Source organism: Narcine bancroftii, chromosome 3, assembly GCF_036971445.1.
Source record: "Narcine bancroftii isolate sNarBan1 chromosome 3, sNarBan1.hap1, whole genome shotgun sequence".
Classification (NCBI taxonomy): domain Eukaryota; kingdom Metazoa; phylum Chordata; class Chondrichthyes; order Torpediniformes; family Narcinidae; genus Narcine; species Narcine bancroftii.
This window is the reverse complement of record NC_091471.1, coordinates 44,708,410-44,724,778: the sequence shown is the minus strand read 5'-3', so window position 1 is coordinate 44,724,778 and position 16,369 is coordinate 44,708,410.

The following is a 16,369-nucleotide window of genomic DNA, read 5'->3' as shown; positions in this document are numbered from 1 at the left end:
TATTCTTCCCAGATTCTCATTGACTGTTGAAGGTTTACCAGGTGGCATTTTTTAAAAAATGTATTCATTTTACAAGATCCCGGTCTCCCTAAAATGTCCACCATATATTGTTCACCCCTAATTTCACTGGTGAAGTCATTATTAGAAGATGATGAAGATCAACAATATTACTGGGGCAAGAGTGATACATAGGTCAGAGCAGATCAGAATGGTTGATTTCTTCCATTGAAGAAAATTATTGACCAAGATAGCTCTTCATTGCAATCAAGTAATTTTATAGTCAAAATTAACTGTGACTTTTTCAAGGTCCAATTTATTAAGATATATATCTGTCATAATGGGATTCATACAGGTCTCTGGAATTTTAATCCAGTTTCATTATCATTTTGAGAAATTTAATCATAATTTTTTCCTAATTTGCAATTAGTCTCTCCCTCTCTTTGATAAGTGATTGAGAAGAAACTTCTTCAACCAGGGAATGATGAATCTTTGGGGTGAGGATGGTATTGTGGGGAGGGGGAGGTACACACTGAGATGAAAATGTCAGCCAAGATCTCACTGAATGTTGGAGGAAGCATGTTAGATACATGGCCACACACACACACACACACACACACACACACACACACACACACACACACACACACACACACACACACATATCCACCTATCCCTTAGTCACAGCAGACATGCCCTTTTCCCACACCCCCAGTATTTTCCTCCCACAAATATTCACCTATTCACATCACATTCTTCTTTTATTCACCTTTCCCATCATTCTCCCACTTCCCGTAACACCACCTGGTTCCACCTGCCCATCATCACTCTCTATCTAGTTCCATCCATCATCTACCAGCTCTGACATACCTCCCTCTTTTCCTCTTCCTCTCAGTCCTGTTGCAGGATCTCAACATGAAATGTTGAGTGGCACCTTTTTCTTCCACAGATGCTACTTGACCCATTGAGTTCTTCCAGAATTCTGTTTTTTTTTTCTTTTTAAGTTTGGGAGTTGAAATACAATTAAGCTTTGTGTAATCATCTGACAACATTCCCAATGCTGATTTTGATCATTGAAGAAGTAACTGACCATGGTTATACAGTGTTCTATCTTTTTGTTCCTTTTCCCTTGATAGTTTGCCTATCCTTTAAGTTAACCGAATGGCTTACTTTGGTCAGCCACCTGCAACCTTAGGCAAATGGTAAAGATGCCTGAAGTTCAGAACCTCCAGGTTCAAATCATTTTGGGGGAAGGGGCTAATGGACAGCAGAGAAGTCGATGTTAATGCCATCTTGTTGGAGGATGCCCAGATGGAATTTGAGTTGTTTCTCCAATTTGCATGTTATTTCAATCTGGCAGCGCTTGAGGCCATGGATAGAGAGGTCGGCATGAGAATGGGGTGGGGAAATTGAACTGGGTTGCCATTGGGAGATCCATGCTATCGTGATGGATGGAGCAATCTCCCAATCTGCATCCAGTCTCTCCGATGTAGAGGAGACCACAACAGGAGCACTGAATACAATAGGTGACTCCCTACAGATTCACATGAAGTGTTGCTTCACTTGGAAGGACTGTTTGGGGCCCCAAATGGTGGTGAGGGAGGAGGTGTGGATGCAAGTGTAGCACTTCCTGTGGTCACATGGGGTAGGTGCCAAGGGAGTGATTGGTAGGAAGGGAGGAGTGGATGAGGGAGTTATGGAAGGAGTGGTCCCTGTGGAAGTGAAAGTGAGAAGGAGAGGGGAAGATGAGAGAATATGTAGGTGGCGGAAATGGTGGGGGATGATCATTCCTGTACTGTGCTAACCATGACACTATTCCAAGACAACAAAAGATCTATCTGCAGTTGTAAAATAGCACATGTTTTGTACTATTGCAACTTTGAATATTTATCTGCTATCCTATCATATTAATTTAATTTATAGAGTTATAGCATGGCTCAGGCTTCCAGCCCATGACCCTCAGCCACTCAAGAACAGCCTTGTTGCCAATTAAACTACTAGCCCAAACATCTTTAGAAGGTGGGAGGAAACCAGGGCACCCGTTGGAACCCCATGCAGTCATGAGGGGAACGTAAAAACTCAGAATCAGAATTTATTGTCATGAACAAGTCACAAAATTTGGTGTTCTGAGGCAGCGTCCCAGTGCAAACATTCATATCGTGAACCATCTTACAACAATAATATATATATTTTTAAAATTAAAATAGTAGTGCATGAAAAGTAATGCAGCATCTTTGGTTCATCAATCATTCATGAATCTGATGGCAGCAGGGAAGAAGCCGTCCCTAGCCACTGAGTGCTCGTCTTTGGGCTTCTGTACCTCCTTCCCAATGGTAGCAGAGTGAAGAGGGAATGGCCTAGGTGGTGGGGGTCTTTGAGGATAGAGGCTGCTTTTTTTAAGTCACTGCCTTGTGTGGATGTCCTTGATGGATTGAAGTCTGGTGCCTGTGATATCGCAGGCTGAGTTATCAACCCTCTAGGGTTTATTTTTGTCCTGAGAGTTGGCGTCTCCATACCAGGCTCTTCCTTGCTTATTATCTTATTTATTATCTTTTTCTTTCTGTTAATTTAATATATATTTATTGTTTGTTTGTATGTTTCATGTACCTGTGCAGCTGCAGTGGGCATGAATTTCATTGCATCTGTAGGTTATACTTACATATACTTCTTTGGCTTGGCTTCGCAGACGAAGATTTATGGAGGGGGTAAAATGTCCACGTCAGCTGCAGGCTCGTTGGTGGCTGACAAGTCCGATGCGGGACAGGCAGACACGGTTGTAGCGGTTGCAGGGGAAAATTGGTTGGTTGGGGTTGGGTGTTGGGTTTTTCCTCCTTTGCCTTTTGTCAGTGAGGTATGACAATAAACTCGCAACATCATCAAACACAAAGAGAAAAACTGTTAGTGCTTCATGTTAGCAATATTTTATTTCCAATCTCTTCCATTTTCACAAATGGCACCCAGAGCTTAGCATTTCCAACTTTTACGGATTCATCCTGCTTAGGTGGTTATGAGAGCATTTCCAGATCTCTGCCAGTTGGAGAAGTGTCCAAATGTTGAACAGGTAGGCAGTGAAGCAGAGAATAAATCCTCGGAGACCTCAGAGTTGGGGTGGCAGTAGTGGAAATCAAAGGAACTCAGTGATGGAGGTGATGGGATAACTTTTTGGGGGGTGGATAGTGGGAAACATTGGTAAAATCAAGGGGAGATCAGAGGTCAGCCTATCGTGGGCTGAAGATGTACAAAGTAAACTGATTCCTGGAAATAAACAGAAGTGAAGCTTTCCTTCTGGATCCATTGATCCTTAACTCTCTTTTTCTCACGTGTTTCCCAAGGTCAGCGCACCCAGGAAGGTGTCAAATATGACAGCTGTTTCAAATTAAGTTGTTTAATTAATTTCTTGGGGATTTGTTGGTTATCTCCTCCTGTCCAGCTTCACTTAAACCCTCAAGAAGAAAGGTTAGGTTCAGGATTCCAATTTTTAAAATGTTTACTCACTACCTGACCTAAGCATGTGATTCCAGTGATCAAAATCCACTTTTTAACCCCAATGCTCATTCTACATACCAGTTACTGTACCCAAATCATAATAACCATGTAATTTATCTATTTACACATGAAAAATTAAACTGCATTTTATACACAGGTGATTGCTATTGCACCCTGGGATCTTCACAAATACATTGAATTTATTTAGGAGCGTGGGTATGACTCCGAATGTTCAGCTTTGGTGTTTAAAAATAATTGGTTACCACTCAGGAAGATTCTTGTTGGTTTCAGAGAGAGATTCATTGCTCTTTGGGCACTCACAAACTGTTCCTTCCAATTAGCCACTTCAGTGTCTTGCCAAAGAAATGTGCCCCATTAGGGTTTTCCAAATGATGACCTCTTCTTCTGCAGGACACAACAGAGTTCCTTTTTATTTCCCTTATTTTAAGTGAAACACTCTAGCCAGCTATTTCGTCTTGTATGGACCACAAGGGTTTTCAACAGGCTGAACTCAGAACACACAACCCATTTTCAAAATGAGGTTTTTAAACAACTTGCCAGTTTGCCATGACTGCAGAAAACAGTACTCTCCCTTAGAGAATGTTTGTTTTGTCTCCTCTCTCTCTCTCTCTCTCTCTCTCTCTCTCTCTCTCTCTCTCTCTCTCTCTCTCTCTCTCTCGGCTTGCAAAATCACATGACCTTCTTAGAACAGCAAACTGCATCCAGACAGATTGTGGAACCTTTCATCTATAGCTTTCAAAACAATAATCCATTACTCCACAGCATGCCCAATTAACACCTACTTGTGAAGTCCTTTAGCAAAGCAGTTTCCATTGTCATCACAAAGGCCCTGGCCCTGGAGTGTCTGGTTTGAGCAGAGCTCTTGCATTTTAAATAAGATCTGTTTTGTGAATTGTTTGTGTTTGTTTGTGACCTACACGAAAACCCCCAATCTAACACTTCTAAAAACATATCTATACATAATGTTAAATATGATATAGTCCATCACAGTATGTACATGATTCATAGGGCCATTCTGTACGTTGGCTGCCTTTCCTAGGCAGCTGAAGGTGTGGATGGAGTCCATGACACTGCATTCTGTTCTGACCTGCATTCACAACCTTCTGTAGCTTTTCCAATCTTCAGCAGAGCATCGCCAGTCACACGACATGATGGTGCAGTTGTAGAAGTTGTAAAGGACATTTCTGTTGATTATCCTAATGGAGGATACTCTGGCTGATTAATCTCAGCATGTTTTTTTTTTGTACTTTACATTATAATGGAAGTTCCTTACAATAGTCATTTTCAAAGATACACATGGGTGAAGCAGATGTGATGAGCAAGGATGTAATGTTATTGATGTTATGAATAGCTGAAAATGGCTTTTAGTTCAGTGAGAGCATGGATGAAGCACGTGTTAGTATTTAATAGGAAGCCCAAGTTATAAACAGTAGCTTAGAGGGCTGCCTGATAGAGCGTTGGTGAGAAATATAACAGGCCATGCTATCCCATCTGTAACCAACAGTTCCATAGAGAACAATCAGCATTTGGACATTTGTATTGAAACACTTCAGGAGACTTTCCCCACCTGTAGCACTAGGCAGGGATCCACCTCTCAGGTTAGAGGCCAGAGCTGGCGTCATATCAGAGAACCTCTTATTTTGAAGAAGGAGTCTCAGTCTGTTTTCGACAAGGGCCATATGGCTGCCCTGGGAGGCCACAGAACATTTAAGGGGCTGGGGAACATAGAATAAAATCTTTTTAAAAATATTTGTTTTTTTCTTATGTAGTTGGTAGGAGAGAATTATGGAAGAAAGCAACTCAACTTGACTGCTTTAAATGGAAGGGGCCCATAAATATTGAGTAGAGTCCTAAGATGCCCATAGTTTAAAAAAAAAGGTTGAGAACAGTTGTTTTAAATTATTTGTATATGATTTAATTTATTGAGTGGGTGTGGTTCTTAGTTTTAACAATAAACAGTTAATTTGTTGAGCTAGCTCCAAGAGAGGTCCTCTAATATGTGGGATTCAAAAAACTTGAAGGCACTAACCCTCTCCAATGCTGTCTTATCGATGAAGATGGGCGCATTGTCCCTCTGCCCCCTGATAGGTTCTATCAATAACCACAGAGTCATAGGCTGCAGGAATAATAGGCTTTAATGCACACAAGATTTTGGCTGACCCAGATCCAGGTACAGGACTGCCAGAAAGGGGAAGGTAACGCGACCTTTATGGCCGGGGCAAAAGGGGAGGAGACTTAAGGGATGAGTCATTAGTGGATGGGCCAGCCTCATATATACAGTAACTGGTAAGGGCTATACAATGGAAGAACCCCCCCCCCCCCCTCCTTTCAAAAGTCCACAGTAAGTTTCTTGGTCTTGCTGAAATTAAGAGAAAAATTGTTGTTCTGGCAGCATACAACCAGATTATTGATTTCCATCATATATACTGCTCTGATATTGTTTCCCAAAGAAAGGAGCAAAGCATGAGCAATTCTGAACTTCTGAAGACTCCTGAAGAAGGCATCAAGTCCAAAACATTGACTGGCGTTTCTCTTTCTATGGATGCTGTGTGACCTATTGCATCTCTCCAGCACTTTTATGTACCTGGAGAAATAGTGGAAGATGATGGTGACTGAGGAAAGGTCAAGAATGGTTAATTTCCAATGTTGGCAATCACACAGAATATCACTCATTCTGATTTTCCTTCAGACATGGGCCTGGACATCAACTCATTTATATCTACCAATAGGCACATTTTCATCTTGTGAAGCGCTTATGTTTTTTTGCCCAACTATTTTAAAACATTTTAAGCTTCAGCATGATTTCCTTAAAAAAAATAAACCTGTTAATGTGCTAGATATAACCAGGAAGAAAGAATGTATAATTCTGGTTTTTTTTAACAGATGATTATTTTGCAATTATTCTCCGGCATGCTGCCAAATTCTCAAGGGATGTTGATCTCAATCCCTCACAACCTCGTCTGAATGAAAATCACCATAATTGGCTAATGGAATTGTGATTTACCATGTTAGAAAGAGGAAGGAAATTATTCTAAGCAACAATTATAGTAAAAAAAAAGGTGTCTAGCTCATCACTAGTTACATTACCTTCAATTAGATGGAAAGCTTGTAAAGCACCTTTGCCATAAAATACAATTTTACTTCTCTATTAGTAGCTTTGAAGTGACAAGGATAAATGCCAATGGGTTGATTTCTGGCCCAAAAAAAAAATCAAATTTTGCCCTTCCTCCAGAGGGACCCTTAACTCAGGTATGTGTTCACGATAAAACACTGTTCTTCCAATGCTGGGAAGCAGAATGGCATTGCCTCAAGCACAATTTCATAAAAAGCTAAAATCAATTGGTATTGTTTTTCTAAATAAAATATTTAATATTGACCAAGTGATAGCTGATGAGTTCTCTTTTAGAAGAGAAATATCAAGCCTTCTCCAAAAAGGATGATCAATCTTTAAGAAGGAAACAAATGTTCAATTCATCTGAATTTTTTTTTTGTCATACAGAATTAAGTCCAGTGATATTCAAAGATAATCCAGGTAAACTTGATGAGTTAAATTTTCTTGGTGGTTGACGATAATTCCCCATGCTAAACAATCTCTTGGCCCCAGAGCATAAATTGAAATTGTCTGAATGGTACAAACAAGAGGGATTTATGCACACAATCAATCTGGGTTTAGGGTTAGAATATAGAACATAGAACACTACAGCACAGTACAGGCCCTTCAGCCCTTGATGTTGTGACAACCCACATATTCCTTCATAAAATGTACTAAACCCTCTATTTTTCTTCCATCCATGTGTCTAAGAGTCTTTTAAATGCCCCTAATATTTCAGCCTCCACCACCATCTCTGGCAATGCATTCCAGGCACCCACAACTCTCAGCATTAAAAAATAAACTTACCCTGATGTCTTCCCAAAACTTTTCTCCCTTCACTTTGTACACATGTCCTCTGCTGTCTGCTGTTCTTGCTCTGGGAAACAGGCACGGACTGGCCATCCCATCTACGCCTCTCATAATCTTGTTGACCTCTATTAAGTCTCCTCTCATCCTTCTACACTCCAAAGTGAAAGACCCAGCTCTGCTAACCTTGCCTCATAAGACTTATTTTCCAAACCAGGCAACATCCTGGTAAATCTCCTGTTCACCCGCTCTTTAGCTTCCACATCCTTTCTATAATGATGTGACCAGAAATTAACACAATATTCTAAGTGTGGTCTCACCAAAGATTTGTAAAATTGCAACATGACCTCTCTACTCTGGAACTTAGTCCCCCTATTAACGAATCCCAGCATCCCATAACTCTCCTATCAACCTGTGCGGCGACCTTGAGGGATGCATGGATTTGGACCCCAAGGTCCCATTAACCCTGTACTCAGTCTTCTGGTTTGTTCTTCCAAAATGTTAGTTATATTGAAGTTGAGTATGAACATAATCTAAAATCATACTGATGAAGTAATGGTGTACTGTCAAATGTGTTGTCATTTCAAAGAATTGTTAAACTGAAAAGCTGACTTTTCTTTCATTTTTAAGTGAAGTTGCCCAATCTATACCTGTCAACCAAAAGCTCAAAATGCTATTTTGGGATGTTTTGGGAACCAGCTCTGTGTAAATAAAATGCCATCTTTCCAAGAGTACAAAAAATGTACTTTATTAGTTGTAACGTCCTCTGTGGTCATTCTGAGCTCATGGATTTAATTCTGTAATGCAAGTTCTATTTCCTCTTTACTTGCATTCGCCATTGCATGGAAACACGGCCTTGAGCCCATTGAGCCAACCATCCTGTACACACTATTTACACTAACCCTATTTTGTTTTCCCCACATTCTCATCAATTCACTATAGATTCTACATAATTTACAGTGATCAATTAGACTATCATCCCAGATGTCTATGGGAAGAAATCAGAGCATGCGGACAAAACCTGCACAGTCACAAAAACATTCAAGCTCCAGACACAGATGGCATCAAATGTTAAAACTAAACCAAAGTCATGAGGGGGCTTTCCCCCTCTCATCTTAAGTTTGTTATACCCTCTGGCATTTAACATTTCCACCAGAGAAACAAAACATCTGCCCCATCTATGACTCTCAAAATTTTATAAACTTCAATGAGGTATCGCCTCCGTGTCAGACACTTCATAAAAAAAAATTGCATATTTGTCCAACTCCTCCTTCTATCTAATATTCTCTGATCCAGGAAACGTCCTGATGAACATTTTCTTCACCTGGTCCCAAAGCCTTCACTTTCTTCCTGAAATGCAGTTTCAAGAAGGGCACATAATACTTCAAATGTGTTGATCGAAGCTGCAACATAATTTCTTTACTCTGAGGTGTTAATGCTCCAACTGCTAAAGGCAAGCATGTCAAATGCTGCCTTAATCACTCTATCCAATTTTGTTGTCACTTTCACGTGAATCCCAAGACCTGAGGGCATTAAACATTTACTGTGGTCAGATTTCTAGATCAATTTCTATATCAATGCCATTCTGACCACCAAATATCTACCATTAAACCAGAATATTAATGTAAAACAGAGTGTCAAATGTATTAAGATGATTTATTTAATTCTCAATGTAAGTAATAACCATAATTTCAAAATTATATATTCTCAACTTGATTCGGTAGTTTCTGTCCTACATCTCACTCAGTCTAGATTTATGAGCTGTCCCCTGGTCATTCTTCTCACCAGCTCGTGGAGCTGCTCACTAGTACTGGATGTTTCACCGTGGAGAGAGCTCGGCAATTTATGACATAAACCGTGCTAAATTGGTGCTTGTGCCCTGGAAGAATTAAACGAGTGGCGGGCGTCACTGGATATTCACCTTGGGGTATTGGGTCCTCATGTGCAGCACCTGGGGTTTGGATGGAAAATGAAAGCAGGTAAATTTAAGAGTAGAAGTTGAATTATGCTGATGCTTTTTTTCATATTCAGGATTATGGGATGGTGGAGCTTGGAGTTTGGAAACTACTAATCCAGGGCCCTGAACAATTGATTTGATTTTACATCATCTTGTACATCTCCAAAAGGCCACTCTTCGAGCCTTTTTTTCAAGACTCGCGTTCAATTTATTTTTCTGGCTAAAGTCCCTCATCCCTTGAACCAGTCTGCTGAACCACTTCTACCCTCTCTCAAAGACTTTCACTGCTTTCATGATGACCATTGTTCTAATTTTGGTCAAATCAAATTCTTTATAAAACCTCCACAGATCTCCCAGCTTTTATTCTCCGCCCTTCTGTTTACATCTATAGATTCCATAGGTTTTGTTGCCCACTCTCTCAATATGCTTTGCTGTCTTCAAAGATCTGCACATTTGAACCCCTGAGCCCTTTTGCTCCTGCAGACATTTTAGAACTGCACCATTTAATCTATACTTCCTTCCCCAATGCCTTCTGCCAAAATGTACTTCCTCACAGACCTCTGTGGTGAACGATTTCTGGCTCATCCAAGTCCTGTGGCATCAATTGGTATCATCCTTGCTGTTGGCATTATCTCAAAGTATGGATCAACTGTAAATATTGGCGTTGTGCTGTGCGTGCCAATTTCAAAGATATTTCTCAAAATATCCCTTAGGGCAAACCCCTGTTTACTATTAAGAAGTTAAATTAAACTAATTGGATTAAACGTAATCAAAATTATTTTAAAGATATCTAATGCCGTTTCAGGTCCATCTGAAACTCAAGACCCACAAGACTGTAAATTAGAACCATAAGATGTAGGAGCAGAATTGGACCGCACAGAATTAGGCCCATCGGGTCTGCTCCGCCATTTGAATCATGACTGATGGTTTTTACTCTCATTCTTCTGCCTTCTTTCCATAACATCTGACATCCTTACTGGTATATGTGGATTGTGAAGGAACATGTGGTCTCCCTGTCTAGAACATTGTGGATCGCAGAAGGTCACATGACCTCCTTGTCTGAAACTATTCGTAAGTCACATCACCTGTCAGCCACCTATTAGTGCACACCTTATCACTGGTTCATTTAAATGATTAGTGTCACCATTGGCCAGGTGCCAGTTCAGAACAGTATAAAACATCGATGCATCCCACATTTCTTTCTCTTTGCCTCTGGGTCCAAATCCCGGACATCATTCCACACTATGTCGCTGCTGTTAACATCGCTGGAGAAGTTGCAGGTAAGGTGTGAACTACACCAAGTTGAGCCAAAATACTATAATAGATCAGTGCTTGCAGTGTATTTGAAAGTCCCTGTCTGTGAAGAGTGTACCGTGCAGGAGAGTGTGGTAGGGTAATCAACCACCCAGTATCCGAGTCCCTTGAGCCCGATGTTCCTGCTTGCTCCATTATAGGTTTGTCTTATACCATGCAGAAGGTAGGCAGCCACTGGTATCAATGTGAATGTCTATATAGTTATTTAATAGTAGAGTAATTAAGTATCAATTGATGTCTTCCCGTTTGTCTCCCATATGTTCAATAAAGTTACCTTTGATTGTAACACTTGTGTCCTGACTCATCTTTCTGTGAACCCTTCAAACCTGATACCTTCCCAAACACAACACTTATTAATCAAAAACTTATCAGATTCTGCTTTAAATATACTCAATTACTTGGCTTCCACAACTGTCTGTCAACAAATTGTACAGATTTACTGCCCTTTGACTGAAGAAATTTCTCCTCATCTCTGTTCTGAAGGATGTCCTTTTAATTTGAGGCTGTGCCCTTTGGTTTGAGACTACTGTAAACATCTCCATGTCCACTCTATCCAGCTCTTTCAATTATTGTTAAATGCCCTCTTAATGCCTGAGGAGACTATTAGTTGTCCAGAAGGGAACCTCACTTGCAAGTAATATCTCTCCTAAATAATGAATAAGACATAAATTGCTGAGAAAAAAATGATCAGTTAGAAGTACCCGCCCAGGTACTCTCTTGATGGAATCTATCAGTTTTTCAGCAATTTGCTCCCTCCTCTTGACTGATCTTAGTGGGATTCTTCTTCTCTTGTTCAGTGTTAATGATAAAGCCGATTTACAGTCAACTGGAGGTCCAAGCCCTCACTTGATGGGATAGGGAATACTTAAAGTGGCATGTGAGTGGAAAGAAAAAGGTTGAGAACCAACGACCATCGGTGCTCTCTGATTAGTAAGGGATTGCTTAAGGTGGTATGTGAGTGGAAATAAAAAGTTTGAGAACCGCTGTTTAATTGTACCTAATTGACTTGTTATGTGCATGGTCTCAAACTCCAAAGGAAATGGGCCAATGACAATTTTCTCGAGCAAAATATTTCAGTTACAATTGGTTTAGAGCAATGGTTTTCAGTCTTCCCTTCCCACTCACATACCACCTTAGCAATCCTTTACTAATCACAGAGCACTTGCTTAAGGTAGGATGTGAGTTTAGGGGGCAGTTTGAAAACCACTGTTCTAAATTGTAAATAAGTACAACCCAAGTCTGCCTGTTTTTTTTTCCATAAGTTAGACCTGCTATCCTAGGAACTTTTACTGCATTCTCTCAATAGCAAAATGTTCTTCCTCAGATTAGGAGGACCAAATCTGCACAATACTCAAGGTGTGAGCTCACCAAGGCCTAATACAAACTGCAGTAAGACCTTCTGCTTTTATATTCAAAACCTCTTGCAATAGCATGGCAACATCTAATATGTTTTCTTTACTGCCTGCTGCCCATCCATTCCAACCTTTGATGACTGATGCACCATAACAGCCTTATTGCACCTCCCTTTTACATAAACTGTCACAATTCAGTTGATAATCTGCTTGCCTCTTTTTGCAACCAAAGTGGATGACCTTACCTGTGTCTGCATTTGCATCTAGTACAATGACCATTCATAATTTTACTGTAAATCATGAACAAAGTGCTGGAAGATGTCATCGACAATTCTATCAAGTGCAATCACTCGTTCATAACCTGCTTTACCAATGTTCAATTCAGGTTTCAGCAGAACCAATTTGCTCTGGACCTTATCACAGACAGGCCACGAATGATCAGAATTCTGGAGGTAAGATTGCTCTTGACATCAGAGAAGTATCTGACCAAGCATAGTACTCTAAGGTTTGGGGGTTAGCGTAGCAGTTAACACAATGCTGTTGGTGCACCAGCGATTGGGATCAGAGTACAAATCCCATGCTTAATGTAAGGAGTTTGTGAATTCTCTCCATGTCTGCATAAGTTTCATCTGGATGCTCTGGTTTCCTCCCACCCTTCAAAATGTACTGGGGTTATAGGTCAATTGGATGCAACTGAACAGCACAGGCTTGTGAGCTGAAAGGGCTGTATGTTTCAATTTTAAGATGTGACATTAAATTATGATCTTTGTCTTGTGTTTTTTAGGTGCTAATTGCTCTAAATAATTAGAGTTTGGGACATCCAAAGTTTTTTTTCTTCAGGTTTCTATCCTTTCAGTATGTCTTTTGCATACTTTAAAATGTATAAGTATCATGAATAGTATTTTTGTAGGATTGCATTTGTCTTTTTTTTTTACAATATTTCTCAAGAATTGGCATTAGAGTGTGAAATGAAAAGGAAGATTAAAACATATAGAAATGCTGGAAATACTCTACAGCTCAGAATTTTCTCGCTCTCTTTTTCATGTCCTGAATATTTCCTCCATTTTCTGTTTCTCTTCAGATTTCCAGGATGTGATGTTTTCTGGGTTCCTACCTGGTATTTAATATCAAAAATTTGGCTTCATTGAAGACCGGTTGAATAAGATCCCATGTTGCTGCTCTAAATGCACGTTCAACATCAGCGATACATGATGAATTTGTACTGCATTGATTTTATTTTTTTCTTAAATTATTGAAGGGTTTTAAATGATGAAAGGATTCAATAACTCAGATGCAGATCAGTTATTTTTAGTATTAGCACAATGTTAGAAATAAAGTGAAGTCACTTACGCGAGAAACACTGAATTTTTTTTCACACAAAAGGTGGAGGAAATTAGCTGGCTCACCCTAGTTTCAGATTCAGCATAGTTTGTTCAAATTTGCAATCTGTACAATATTGTGCTTTGTAAATGTCACTCAACATTCTCCTGATGTTCATAATTCTGTTTTCGTAAATTCACGTGGCAAATCTCTTGCCAATTATATAATTCTTCTGTGTCAAAAAGCTGCAGAATGTGATCTTAGTTATGCCTTGGTGTATTAATATGTTAAGATGCTCCTAGGATTACACAAAAACAAAATGTGTGTATATATTTTATAAGCAAATTAAATTTAATCACCTTTTTGAGGAGACAGTTTTTGGGAATGAAAATTGATCGAAGTGACTGAGTCCCTCACTTCTAGTGTCTGATTGGACATTTCAAATTAGCATTAGATTTTTAGTTTTGTGTTTTAATTTTGCTGTTACATAGGGTTGCATTTGTTTTATTTTTCTTATTTTCCAGACTTTGAAATTGGAAAATTCCTTTCACAAGACCCCCTTCATAATCCTTCAATTCCATATTTGTAATCAAAGTAAATTTACAAAATGTAATTGTGTTTAACAAATTCTAGTACATTTGCACACTGGCTTCAAAATTTCTAATGTATTTAGAGTGCTAATTTCATTTTTATGTATCTACAACAGTTTGACATTTAAAATTCTTACATGTGTATTGTATCTATCTTTGCCAGTTTTGAAAGGATCTTCTTTTGTTCACATGCACATACACACATTATTTATATATGTGTCTGTAAGGAATTTGTATGTTGTCCCCTGTGTCTGCGTGGGTTTTCTCTGGGGCTCCGTTTCCTCCCACCATTCAAAAGGTACTAGGGATGTAGGTTATTGGGGTGTAAATGGCGGGACCGACTCATGGACCTGTTACTGTGGTTGTACGACTAAATTTAAAAAAAATTAACACTGTTCCTTCTTAATCAATTAAAAAATGATCTGAAGACACCTTACCTATCACTTCCTACTGCAGTGAACAACTTTCTTAGGTTAATTTTGTCAGTCTTCCACCATCATTTTACAAAGTTCAGTGAAGTTACACCAAAATTACTTTTACAATAATTCCCAGTTTTTTCAACTTTTCTTTCAAAACAACATTCTTCTGTAAGATCACTGTTCTTCCAAATGTGTAAAATTCTTGTTTCTAATTCAAGAATATATGGATTGCTAACTTCAGATATATGAGCACAAATTTCAGGCATGTACTTGCAGCCGCAATTAATGTGGTGTATTATCAGCGCGGCCAAATTTGTACTTCTATAGCACCTGGAAATGTTACTCTATATAACAGTTTGCTGTTGCTTCAAGGTGGAAGGGTGGAGTGAGTGATTTGTGAAAAAGTTTGACATGCAAGGCATCATGTTTAAACTCATTATGAATCTTGGGCTTCTTGTGGTAGCGGTATATTATTTAAGAAGTTTTTGGAGTGTTCTTCCATGGCCTGAAATACTCTTTCAAGGAATACAGTAAGTGCACCTCAAACATTGGAGACATCTGGGATATTTCAGAAGTTTCCACATTCACCTTCACTGGCATATTTGAGTGAATTGGCTCCATTAGCTTACACATGCAATGCTCCAATCCTCCACTCCATAGGGTTTCAGTGTTCAGTACATATTCTGTCCCATTGGGTCTTTGATAACAGCAAGATAAAATGTGCCAAATCTATTGTGTTTTGTGATATAATTTTTAACTCCACAGCAAGGATATAGGAGGATACTGTTATGGGTCCAGAGGACCCCAAAACCCAGCAGCAATAAAAATTCACCAAGAAAAATAGTTACTTAAACAAAAGTCTTTTAATTTTCTTTAAACATAAAACAGGATCAAACTTTAACTTATTACTATGAACTTAGCCTAACTTATACCCCTTCTAATTCTAAACACAAGTGAATATAATATGTATAAGTTCTGAAAAGTTCTTTGATTCACAGTCCTAATCTCACTTCTCACTCCTCCAGGTTCACTGGTATATCAGCCAATTCTATACTGAGCACAGAATTTAACATTTATGAATTTCACCAAGCTCTCGAGCTTAAAGGTAATTGGTTATTGCTCAGGAGGTTTCTCGTTGGTTTTAGAGAGAGATTTGTTGCTTGTTGGACACACACAAACTGATTCCCTCTGCTCAGCCACTTCGGTGGAAGAAACTTGCCCCATTAGGGTTTCCCAAACCATAACCTCTTCTTCTGCAGGTCACCACAGAGTTCATTTTGTTTCCCCTATTTCAGGTGAAACACTCTTGCCAGCCATATCCTCTTGTATGGACCACAAGAGCTTTCAACAGGCTAAACTCAGAACTTACAACCTGTCTTCAAAATGGGGGTTCAACAAGCTGCAGCTTGCCATGACTGCAGAAACCAGTTCGCTCTCTTAGAGCAAACCTGTTTTGTATCCTCTCTCTCTCTGCTTGCAAAACCACATGGCCTTCATAGAACAGCAAACTGCAACCAGACAAATTGCAGCAATGGAACCAAACTTCTGAGTCCGTTCATCTGTTGCTTTCAAAACAACAATCCATTACTCCACAGCATCAGTCCAGTTAACCCCTACTTCTGAAGTCTCTTGAGCTCAGGTTCTTCTATTTGCACCTTACGAAAACATTTAGCAAAGCAGTTTTTATTGTCTTTACAAAGGCCTTGGGCCCAGAGTGTCTGTTTGAGCAAAGTTCTTGCATCTGTTTTGCGAATGTTTGTTGAGACCTACACTACCCCCACAATCCATCTCCTCAAAAACATATCAATATACAATATAAAATATGATATAACCATCACAATGCAAGGAAACAAAAAAAAAGCTGATGCTGTTGAATTCATAGCCTTCAAAGGGGGGGGGGGGGTGTGCGAGGGGGTATTATTTTATAGGACCATATTCCAGAAACAGCAGTGGCACTTAGATTGAAGTCCACTGGCAATAGAACTTTCAGATAGCGCTGCAAAGACATTGCGGAT